The sequence below is a fragment of the Aotus nancymaae genome, unplaced genomic scaffold (assembly GCF_030222135.1).
Source record: "Aotus nancymaae isolate 86718 unplaced genomic scaffold, 86718_ANA_hifiasm-v0.15.2.pri h1tg000017l, whole genome shotgun sequence".
In the NCBI taxonomy this organism is placed as follows: Eukaryota; Metazoa; Chordata; class Mammalia; order Primates; family Aotidae; genus Aotus; species Aotus nancymaae.
Window position 1 is genome coordinate 12,972,118 of NW_026988429.1, and position 12,112 is coordinate 12,984,229.

The window sequence follows — 12,112 nt, forward strand, 5'->3', positions numbered from 1 at the left end:
ACCCAGGTGGGAGTGCAATGGCATGATCTTGGCTCACTGCCACCTCTACCTCCCTGGTTCAAGCAATTGTTCTGTCTCAGCCTCCTGAGTAGCTGGGACTGCAGGCAGCTGCCACTACACCCAGATAATTTTTTGTATTTTTAGTAGAGACAGGGTTTCACCATGTTGGCCAGCCTGGTCTCAAACTCCTGAACTTGTGATTCACTGGCCTTGGCCTCCCAATGTGTTGGGATTACAGGCAAGAGCTACCGCCCTTGGCCATATTTATGTTTTAAATAAATATGTTCAAAATTCATTTAGAGTGCTCTGGAAAACCTCTAAGTAGGTTAGAAATCCTATTTAAAAGCTGTTTGCTTTTTAAAATTAACTATGCAGATGGAGTTTTTAAAAATAATTGATAGAGTTAATTTTTTTAAAGTAGTTTTAGTTTTACAGAAAAGCTGAGCGGAAAGTACAGAGAACTCTGATATTCTTCCTTTCTCTCTGTCCCCACTTTGCTCCCCCATTTCCCCTATTATTAACACTTTAAATCAGAAGCTTTATAGTTTTGCATTTGACATTTAGGCCTATGATCCATTTTGAGTTAATTTTTGTGAAAGCTGTAAGGTATGTGTCTACATTCATTTTTTCCCATGCAAATGTTCAATTGTTTCATTATCATTTGCTGAAGACTGTCCTTTCTCCATTGAACTGCTTTTGCTTGTCTGTCAAAGATCAGTTGGCTATATTTGTGTGTTTCTTTCTGGCCTCTCTTTTCTGTTCCATTAATCTATTTGTCTGTTCTTTCACCAATACCACACTGTCTTGATTACTGTACAGTAAGTCTTGAAGTTTTGTGGTGTCAGTCCTCTGACTTTTTCTCCTCAATATTGTGTTGGCTATTTTGGGTCTTTTGCATTTCTATATTAACCTTAGAATCTGTTTTTTGATAGCTACAAAAAGACTTCTAATTTTTATTGGTATTGCATTAAATTTATAGATCGTATTATAAAGAACTGATAACAATATTGAGTTTCCTATTCATGATTCTTTCATGACAGTTTAATAGTTTTCCTTATATAGCTCTTGTACATATTTTGCTAAATGTATACCTAAGTATTTCTCTCTTTTTTTGCAGGGTGTCAATGTAAATGATGTTGTGTTTTTATTTTTAATTTTCTTTTTTGAGTTAAGGATGCTACTGAAGATGTTATGTTATCAATTTCAAATTCCAATAGGTCATTGCTGGTATATAGGAAATCAATTGACTTTCGTATATTAACCTTGTATCCTACAACTTTGCTATAAGTGCATATCAGTTCCAGGAATTAGTTGTTCATTTGTTTTGTTAGTTCTTTGGGATTTTCTACATAGAAAATCATTAGCTGTAAACAAAGACAGTTTTATTTCTTCCTTCTTGATCTGCATATCTTTTTGTTTTTTGAGACAGAGGCTTGCTCTGTCGCCCAGACTGGAGTGCAGTGGTGCCATCTCAGCTCACTGCAACCTCCGCCTCCCAGGTTCAAGTGATTCTTCTGTCTCAGCCTCCTGAGTAGCTGGGATTAAAGGCACATGCTGCCACACCTGGCTAATTTTTTGTATTTTAGTAGAGACAGGGTTTCACCATGTTGCCCAAGCTGGTCTCAAACTCCTGAGCTCAGGCAATCCACCTGCCTTGGCCTCCCAAAGTGCTGGGATTACAGACATGAGCCATCGCGCCTGGTCGATCTGTGTATGTTTTATTTCCTTTTGCTGTCTTACTGTGTTAGCCATGTCTCTCAGAATGATGTTGAATGAGACTGGTGAGAGTATACTCCTTTGCATAGTTCCTAATTTTAGGAAGAAAGCATCACCAGTACATATGATGTTAGCTGTAGGGGTTTTTGTAGATGTTCTTTATCAAACTGAGGAAATCCCCCTCTATTCCTAGTTTGCTGAGAATTTTTATTATGAATGGGTGATGGATTTTGTCAAATTATTTTTCTGTATTTGATCATATGATTTATCTTCTTTAGTGTGTTGGTGTTATGAATTACATTAATTGATCTCTTCTCAGGCTTTTGGCTAAGACCAAACATAGTAATATTAATTGATTTTTTTAGTATTGAACCAGCCTTGTATACCTGAAATAAATCCTACTTGGTCATGGCATATAATTCCTTTTAGATTTGTTGGATTTTATTTGTTAATATTTTGTTGAGGACTTTTGTACCTATATTCACAAGAGATATTGGTCTGTAGTTGTTTTTTTTTTCTTATAATATCTTTGGTTTAAGTATTAGGATAATTCTGGCCTCAAAGAATGTTAGGATGTATTCCCTCTGCTTCTATTTCCTGGAAGAGATTATAGGGAATTATTATAATTTATTTCTTAAATATTTGGTAGAATTCACCAGTGAACCCATCTGAGCCTGGTGCCTTCTGTCTTGGAAAGTTATTAATTATTGATTCAATTTATTTAATACCTACAGGCCTATTCATATCATCTACTTCTCTTTGTAAGAGCTTTGGTAGATTGTGTCTTTTAGGGAATTGGTCTACTTCACCTAGATTATCAAATTTGTGGGCATATAATAATTTATCACACTCCTTTATTACACTTTTAATGTTCATAGTGATGTGCCTTCTTTCATTTCTGATATTAGTAATTTGTGTTTTCTATTTTTCTTGGTTAGTTTGAGTAAAGGTTTATAAATTTCACTGATCTTTGCAAAGAAACAGCTTTGGGTTCATTAATTCTTTCTCTATTGATTTCCTGTTTTCAATTTCGATGTTTTCTGCCCTGATTTTTATAATTTCTCTTCTTTTGCAATTTAATTTGCTCCTCCTTTTCTAGTTTCCTGAGGTGGAAGCTTAGATGATTAATTTTAGGTCTTTTTGATTTTCCAATATAAGCATTTAATGGTAGAAATTTTCCTTTAAGCACTGCTTTCACTGCATCTGACAAATTTTGATAAGTTGTAATTTCACTTTTATTGAGCTAAAATATTTTAAAATTTCTCTTCTCTTGAGACTTCTTCTTTGACCTACTCATTTATTTAAAAATATGTAGTTTAATTGCCAAATATTTTTTGGATTTTCCAGCTATTTTTCTGTTACTGATTTTGATTTAATCCCATTGTCAAGATTTGTTTTATGACCCAGAATGTGGTCTCTCTTGGTGACTGTTCCATGTGAGCTTGGAAAGAATGTGTATTTTGTTCTGTTGGATGAAGTATTTTATAAATGTCAATTAGAGTCAGTTGATTGTTGGTGCTGTTTATGTTTAGTTCAACTATATAATTACTGATTTCATGCCTGCTGGATCTGTCAACTACTAATAGAGGGATGTTGAAGTCTCTAAGTATAATAGTGTTTTCATCAATTTCCCCTTGCAGTTCTATGAGTTTCACCACATGTATTTTGAGACTCCTGTTAGGTGTGCACACATTAAGAATTGTTACATTTTCTTGGAGATTTAAAAAATCTTGTACTGCTCTTCTTTATCCCTGATAATTTTTCTTGTGCTAAATTATTTGTTTGAAATTAATGTAGAACTCCAGTGGTTTTTTTGACTAATATTAGCATGGTATAGTCTTTAATTAGTTTATTTGTATTCTATCTGTCTTTATATTTAAAATGTTCTTTTAAACAAAATTTAGTCAGAACTTTTTCTTTCTTTCTTTTTGTTATTTTTGTTTTTTTTTTTAGATGGAGTCTCGCTCTGTTGCCCAGGCTGGAGTGCAGTGGTATGATCTTGGCTCTCTGGATCCTCTGCCTCCTGGGCTCAAGTGATTCTCCTGTCTCAACTTCCCGAGTAGCTGGGACTACAGGCGCGTGCCACCATGCCTGGCTAATTTTTTTTTTTTTTTTTGGTAGAGACGGGGTTTCATCGTGTTGGCCAGGATGGTCTTGATCTCCCGACCTCATTCTCTGCCCGCCTCGGCCTCCCAAGTGCTGGGAATACAGGTGTGAGCCACCGCGCCTGGCATTTTTTTTTTTTTTAATTTTTTCTTCTTGTGGAGTCTTGCTTTTTTTATCTACTCTGACAGTCTTTTTTAATTGGTGTACTTAGACCCTTCACATTTAAAGTAAATCTTGATATTGTTGGATTAATACCTATCATATGTTTAACTTTTCTATTCATTGCTTTTGTTCTGTTTTGTTTTGTTTTTTGTCTTCCACTCTTTTTCTGCCTTCTCTGTTTTTTTTTGTTTTTGCCTTCACTGGTTTTAATTGAACATTTTATGATTCTATTTTCTCTTCTCTCTTACATCAATTATACTTCTTTTTAGTGGCTTCCTTAGAATTTTTAATATACATTCATAACTAAGGCAAGTCCACTTTAAAGTAATAGTATACTGCTTCACAGTTAGTGCAAGTACCTTATAATGGTGTTCCCCATGCCTTCCTCCCACACGTTATGGCACTTCGACCATTCATTTCACTTATTCATAAGTAATGGTCACTGAAAGCATGGATTGTATAGGTTAGAACTAAACTGTACAGTGAAAATTTCACATATTTTGTAAATAATTTTTCTCATGTGGCTGTTATTATGCTCTACCATTTTATATTTTATTAGTGTTTGTGTTTTTAAACATGTCCAACTGTCCAATATGGTGATTTTTGAAGGCAAGGTATGAGACAGAAGAAAAATGTTATAGGCCTAGGTCCATGGACTCTTCTGACGGGGTTGATGAAGAGTTTTAATCTATATTTATTTATTTATTTTAGAGATAGTGTCTCACTCTGTCACCCAGGCTAGAGTGCAGTGGTGTGATTATAGCTCACTGCAGCCTCAAACTCTTGGGCTCAAATGATCCTCCTGCTCAGCCTTCAGAGTATCTAGGACTACAGGCATGTGCTACCATGCCTTGTTATTTTGTTGTTGTAGATTAAGAGATCTTGCTATGTTGCCCAGGCTGTTCTCAAACTGCTAGCCTCAAGCAGTCCTACCAAATGCTCCCAAAATGCTGGGATTACAGATGAAAGCCACCACACCCAGTCAAGAATTTTAATCTTTTGAAGCATTTTACTGCACCAGGCAACAAGGAAACTCTGGTAATCCAAATTGTTCCATTCCTTCGTGCATTGTCTGTGGTAAACAACGTGCACATCAAGCAATGGTTTCAACAAAACTGCAAAGACTCGACTCCAAAGCACAGACATTTGACAAATAAAAGGGCAGATTATTTTCAGTGGTTACCGGAAAATTGAAAGAGAGTAAAGCTTTTGTTTTTTTTTTTTTTAAAAAAAAGTCATAGTCAGTGAATAGCCTCAGGAAGCAAGCTATTTAGTAGCAGTTATTCATTGTCCAGAAAAGAAAAATGCACACAGTGATGAGATCCTAAATTAGAGTAAATAAAATGCTAGGGCTGGCAAAGAGGCTCCTGCCTGTAGTCCTAGCTGCTTGGGAGGCTGAGGTGGAAGGATTGCTTGAGCCCAGGAGTTTGGGCAGCATAACGAGATCCTGTCTCTAAAATCAAACAAACAAATAAAATATTAGGACAAGAGGGAGCACTACACACTGGGGTCTGTTGGGGGGAAATAGGGGAGGGACAGCGGGGGATGGGGAGTTGGGGAGAGATAGCATGGGGAGAAATGCCACATATAGGTGAAGGGGAGGAAGGCAGCAAATCACACTGTCACATATGCACCTATGCAACAATCTTGCATGTTCTTCACATGTACCCCAAAACCTAAAATGCAATTTAAAAAAAAGAAGAAAATGAAAAGTTTTCTCTCTCAAACAATACCATTAGTCAATGTCTTGATGATTTATGTCATAAACAGAAACAAATGGCTCTCTATGTAGGTTGATGAATCAACAGATTTTACCAGTAAATGTCATATTATAACATTAGTTTTTATTGTTATTACGTTGTTTGAGACGGAGTCTCGCTCTGTCACCCAGGCTGGAGAGCAGTGGTACCATCTCAGTTCACTGTAACCTGCCTCCCAGGTTCAAGCGAGTCTCCTGCCTCAGCCTCTCAAGTAACTGGGACTACAGGCACCCACCATCACACCTGGCTAATTAATATCATAACATTTGTAAGATTTGTAAACGAGGTGGTTTTTAAGACTTTTTTTTCCCCTGGTGCAAAGAGCTATCCCAAACAACAAACTCCCAGACGCATTCAATGTTCTGTCTTAGTATCTGGAATAAAAAGGTCTGATCTGGAGGAAACATGTGGGCATCTATACTGACAGGACCCACCAGTGAGCTCCAGGAGCAGCAAAGGGAACACAGGAAATTCTGACTTTGTTCACAACACACTCTTTTCTTCATAGAGAGGGGCTGGTGTCAAAGCCTATAAGATGAAATTTTAAAAGTCTGGATGATGTGACAAAAATAGTCAACTTTCTTAAACAGAGATACAGTCTGATCATGTACTGAAGATGAGATTTACTCATCTATCTCTTGACAAACTGTGGATTTCTATTTTTTTTTTTTATAGCTCTCCAACAATGGAGACAAACTGGATTTCTATGAAAAAACAGGTTTCTGCTATTCATGGGAAAGCAACGAACATTTTGCTGGTTTTTAACTTCTACTTCTTCTTCTTTTTTTTTTTTTTTTTTTTGTGATGAAGTCTCACTCTATGGCCCAGGCTGGAGTGCAGCTTCATGATCTCAGCTCACTGCAACCTCTGCCTGCTGGGATCAAGCAATTCTCCTGCTTCAGCCTCCCAAGTAGCCGGGATTACAGGCATAAGCCACCACGCCCAGCTAATTTTGTATTTTTAGTAGAGACCGTCAGGCTGGTGTCCATGTTGCTCAGGGTGGTGTCAAACTCCCAACCTCAGGTGATCCGCCTGCCTCAGCCTCCCAAAGTGCTGGGATTACAGGCGTGAGCCACCGCGACCAATTGGTTTTTAACTTCTTAAACTTGTAAATGAACTTTTTCTTGTTTTTGTTTTTTGAGACAAGGTCTCATTCTGTTCCCTACACTGGTATAGTGGCATGATCAGAGCTCACTGCAGCCTCAACTTCCTGGTTCAAGCCATCCTCCCACCTCAGTCTCTTGAGTAGCTGGGACTACATATGCATGCCACCATACCTGGCTTTTTTTTTTTTTTTTTTTTTTTTGCAGAGGTAGAATCACCTTATGTTGCTCAAGCTAGTTTTTCTTCTTTAAGAAGCATCTGAAATTATCATATTTCTGTTGAAAATTGTGTATTTGACCAGCAAATACACAGGCATAAGTTTCAATTAAGGGGTAAAGTCCATCCTTAAGTTTTAGTTTCAAAAAAGTATTAAAACTAAAACACTTTTAATACTTTTATATAGACCAGTTAAAGAGATCAAGAAGGTAATGCGTGTGTATAATAATTTTGTAATTGCTAGGCCTATAAGGGAGTGTTAGTCCATTTTGTGTTGCTATAAAGGAATACCTGAGGCTGGGTAATTCATAAAAACGTTTATTTTCCTTATGGTTCTGCAGGCTATACAAGAAGCATGATGCCAGCATCTGTTCCTGGTTAGTGTAAGGTATATTGCCGAGTTAAAATGAGGAAACTGAGGCCAGTGTGAGAAAATGAGAATCCAATTTATTCAGCTCCCGGGGGAGGTTCTGTGGTCCAGGAAGTCCCACTGGGCTTCTCAGGGTGTGGGGTTTTATAGGGAGTGGAGGTAATTGATTGGTCTTTAGGGAAACAAAGAGCAGACAGTTTCATTGGTGAGGAGGATTGATTGATTATTAGGGAAACAAAGAGAAGACAGTTTCATTGGTGAGGAGGATTGATTGATTATTAGGGAAACAAAGAGAAGACAGTTTCATTGGTGAGTCTTATTGGTGAGGGGGTTTGATTGATTACTAGGGAAACAAAGAGCAGAGAGTTTCATTGGTGAGGGGAAGTCAAGGTGCTGATGGGGCGAGCTGCCATTGGTTGCCAGGCGGGACTACTGGTGGGCTGACCGGCTGGGGAGGTCAATGTTAAGCTGCCGTTGGACAAATCTTTGGTGGGCTTTTTAAATTTTGAAGGGGTTGAGTGAGGAATGCAGGAGTGGGTGTGGGGAGCCAGCATAGAGAGGCCAGCATGGGGAGAGATAAGTGTGTCAGCATGGAGAGGCCAGCACGGGGAGAGATAAGTGTGTCCATTTAACTCCTGGTGAGGCAGCCGGCATTATAGTTAGGCCTTCAGGAAGCTTCCAATCATGGCTGAAAGTGAAGGGGAGCCAGAGTGTCACATTGTGAGAGACGAAAAGAGAGAGAAGGTGGGGGGCAGTGTTCTCTTAAACAACCAGTTCTCACATAAACTAACAGAGTAAGAACTCATTCATTATCACCGGGACTGCCTCAAACCATTCATGAGAGATCTGCTCCCATGATGCAAACTCCTCCCATTAGGCCCCACCTCCAACTTTATTATATTTAAACATGGAATTTGGAGGGAACAAATATCCAAACCACAGCAGGCAGCCTGATCATGTCACTCAGTAAGGAAAAGCTTTTAAACTGTCTTAAAACAGTCTTAGGCCATTTTTATTCACATTGTTTTCTTTGCAGTTTTAGTAACTTTTCAACATTTTCAATAAAATTTAATGTTGTAAATAACATTAATTAAAATCAATTTACAACCTATATGTGAATTAAATCAACTCCTCTTACCTTTAAAAAAATGGTCTCATTTTGTCTTAAGCCTGCTTAACAAAAATGTATTATTTTTACAAAATGAGTTTTAAAATTTTATGAAAAGCCACTATGGAGATTAATTTCAAGAAAGGTAAGCTAATCTTAACTATTTGATTTTATTTCAGGGACATAGGTTTAAAAAGACATAACAACCACATTAGAATCTAATTTAGTAGAAATTTGTGATAAGAGTTTGGGATCTACTTGGATAAGGTAAAAAACCTAAAAAACCAAGTAGAGATAATGAATTAATATCTTTTTTTGGTAGGAGGAACCACATAAAATGATAGGCAAGTAAGTTAGCCAAAATAAACAGATCTTCAGGAAAAGATATCATTCTCTACTCAAAAGAGCATTGGCAATTATTATTGGATTGTTGTATCTACAACTTACTGATCATGCTAATGTACTATGGGCTTAGATAAAAATAATTTTTATATAGAGGTTCCCTGAGACCTGGAAATTATTTCAGGAGTTCCTCCAGAGGACAAAGAATGTGCTGGTGAACCTCTCTGTGGGACAAAAAAAATTGCATAGTATCTCCTCATCTCAATACAAAGTACTGTATAGAGTCTATTGCTTAGAATTTTTAAAAATATTAATCATGTTCATGACATCCTATGGTAAATATACTGTAATTTGTAACAATATACAAAAAGTGAAATAAAAAGTATATGATACTATCTGTATTTTCTTATTTTAAGAATTATATATCATTTTAGCAAATCATATGCATAATACATTAAATTATATATATAATTTTAATAATTTCTTTTTTTTTTTTGAGACAGAGTCTTGCTACATCATCAAGGCTAGAGCATAGTGGCATGATTGTAGCTCACTGCAGCCTTGACCTCCTGGGCTTAAGAGATCCTCCTGGCTCAGGCTTTTGAGTAGCTGGGACTATAGGCATGTGCCACCATGCCTGGCTAATTCTTATTTTTAAATTTTTAAAATATTATGTAGAGATAGGCTCTCACTATGTTGCCCAGGCTGGTCTTGAACTCTTGGGCTCAAGTGATCCCCCCTACTTTAGCCAACCAAAGTGCTAGGATTACAGGTGTTAGACACCACATTTGGCCTAATTTTAATAATTTATTTCTATATTCCAATAGATCAGTTTTCATACCTTCAGGGATGTATATACCCACTTTGGAAGCCACTGTTCTAGTCATAGAATTTTATCATTAACTCTACCAACCAACCTCATTTGATTAAGATTTATTGACCATTCCACCCCACAATAGTAGAATATAAATTCTTTTCAAGTGACCATGGGAATATTTATTAAAATATAGCATATTTGGGGTCATAAAGCAAGTGTCAACAAGCTAAAAAGAACATGTATGTTCTCTAACTACAACTGAAATAAATTAGATATCAATGACTGCTAAAAAATTGCTAGGTAGACCCCAAATATTTGGGAACTAAATAAGAGACTTCTAAATATTCAATGGGCCAAGAAGAAATCAAAGGCAAAGTGACAGTATTTTAAATAGAGTGAAAATGAAAACTCAATACATCAAAATGTCTGGGATGCCCTTGAAGCAGTAGTTAAGGAAATTTTTACAACACGAAACACTTACATTAGAATAGAAAAAAGGTCCCAAATCAATGACTCCAGCTTTCATCTTAAGACACCAGAAAAGGAAGATTAAACTCAAAGTGCATAGAAAAAATAAAATAATAAAGTTCACAGCAAAAATAATAAAATAAAAATCAGAAAAACAATAGCAAAAATCTGTGAAACCAAAACTGCTTCTTTGAAAACAAAAATCAATAAAATTGATATGTCTCTAGCTAGGGTGATTAGGAACAAAAGACAAAAGATGCAAATTAACAATATTACTAATGTGGAATGTAACATCACTACAAGTTATATAGATAATAAAAGATAATAATAGAATATTATGAATGACTCTATGCCAATGAATTCAACAACTTAGAGCAAATTCCTTGAAAGGCACAAAATATCAAAGCTCACGCAAGTAGAAATATATAGCCTAAATAGTCCCATGCTTATTTTAAACATTTAATTTGTAGTTAAAGATTTTCCCACAAAAGACTCCATATCCAGGTGGCTTGCTGCTCTGATGAAGTCTATAAAATCACAAAAATAAAATAATACTAATTCTACTAAAACTCTCAGAAAATTGAAAAGTAGGGAATATTTCAATGAATTCTATAAATTTAAGATTAACCTGATACCAGAAAGCAGACAAAGGCAAGCAAACTACAGACCAATATTCCTCATGAGCATAGATGCAAAAATTCTAAACAAAATATTAGCAAATGGAATTCAACAATATATAAAAAGGATAATGTATCATGACCAAAGTGGGGTTTATTCCAAGAATGCAAGGCTGGTTTGAGATTCAATTTACAGGCACCAATCAAGGCCAGGTGCCTGTAATTCTAGCACTTTGGGAGGCTAAGGCAGGAGGATCACTTCAGCCCAGGAGTTCAAGAACAGCCTGGGCAACATAGTGAGCCCTGTCTCTACTTATAAAAAAGAAAGAAAGAAAAAAGCTAGCTATGCTGGCATTTGCCTATAGTCCTAGGTACTTGGGAGGCTGAAGTGGGAGGATCACTTGAGCTAGGGAGGTCAAAGCTGCAGTAAGCCATGATCACACTACTGCACGCCAGTCTGGGTGACAGAATGAGAAGCTGTCTCTTAAAAACAAACAAAAAACAAAAACCAATCAATGTAATTTACCATATTGACGAACCAAAAAGAAAAAACATATGATCCTCTCAATAGATGAAGAAAACGCATTTAGCAAAGCTCAACAACCATTTCTGATAAAAACTCTAAGCAAATTACTATTAGAACATCCTGAACTTGATAAAGGGCGTCTAAAAAAATTATAGTTACCATTATACCTACTAGTGAAAGCCTAAATGCTTTCTTCCTAACATCAGGAACAGATAAGGATGTGCACTTTCACCACTGCTATTCAATATGGCACTGGAGATTACAGCCAATGCAATCAGGCAAGAAAAAAAATAAAGGGCATCCAGACTGAAAAGGAAGGAGTAAAACTTATTATTTGAAGACAACATGATCGTTACAGAAAATTCAAAGGAATTTGCAAAACAGATAGATATTAGAAGGGACAAGTGATTAGAAGTAGCTTTAGCAAGGTTATAGGATACAAGGACAAAATAAAAAATTCAATTGTATTTCCATACACTATTGGAAATACAATTTGAAACTGAAAAAAAATTGAAAACTCCACACATGATTACATAAAAAATTAAATACTTAATAATTACTGAAAACTATAAAATATTGCTAAAAGAAATTGAAGAAGACCTAAATGGAGAAACACACTTTGCTTATGGATTGGAAGAATCAATATTAAGATGTCAACTGTCCCTAAGTTGATTCATATATTCAATGCATTCCCAACCAAAATACCACTAGGTTTTTTGTAAAAATTGACAAATTAATTATTAAATTCAAATGGAAATACAAAGGCTCTAGAATAGCCAAAACAATTTTTACAAAAGAAG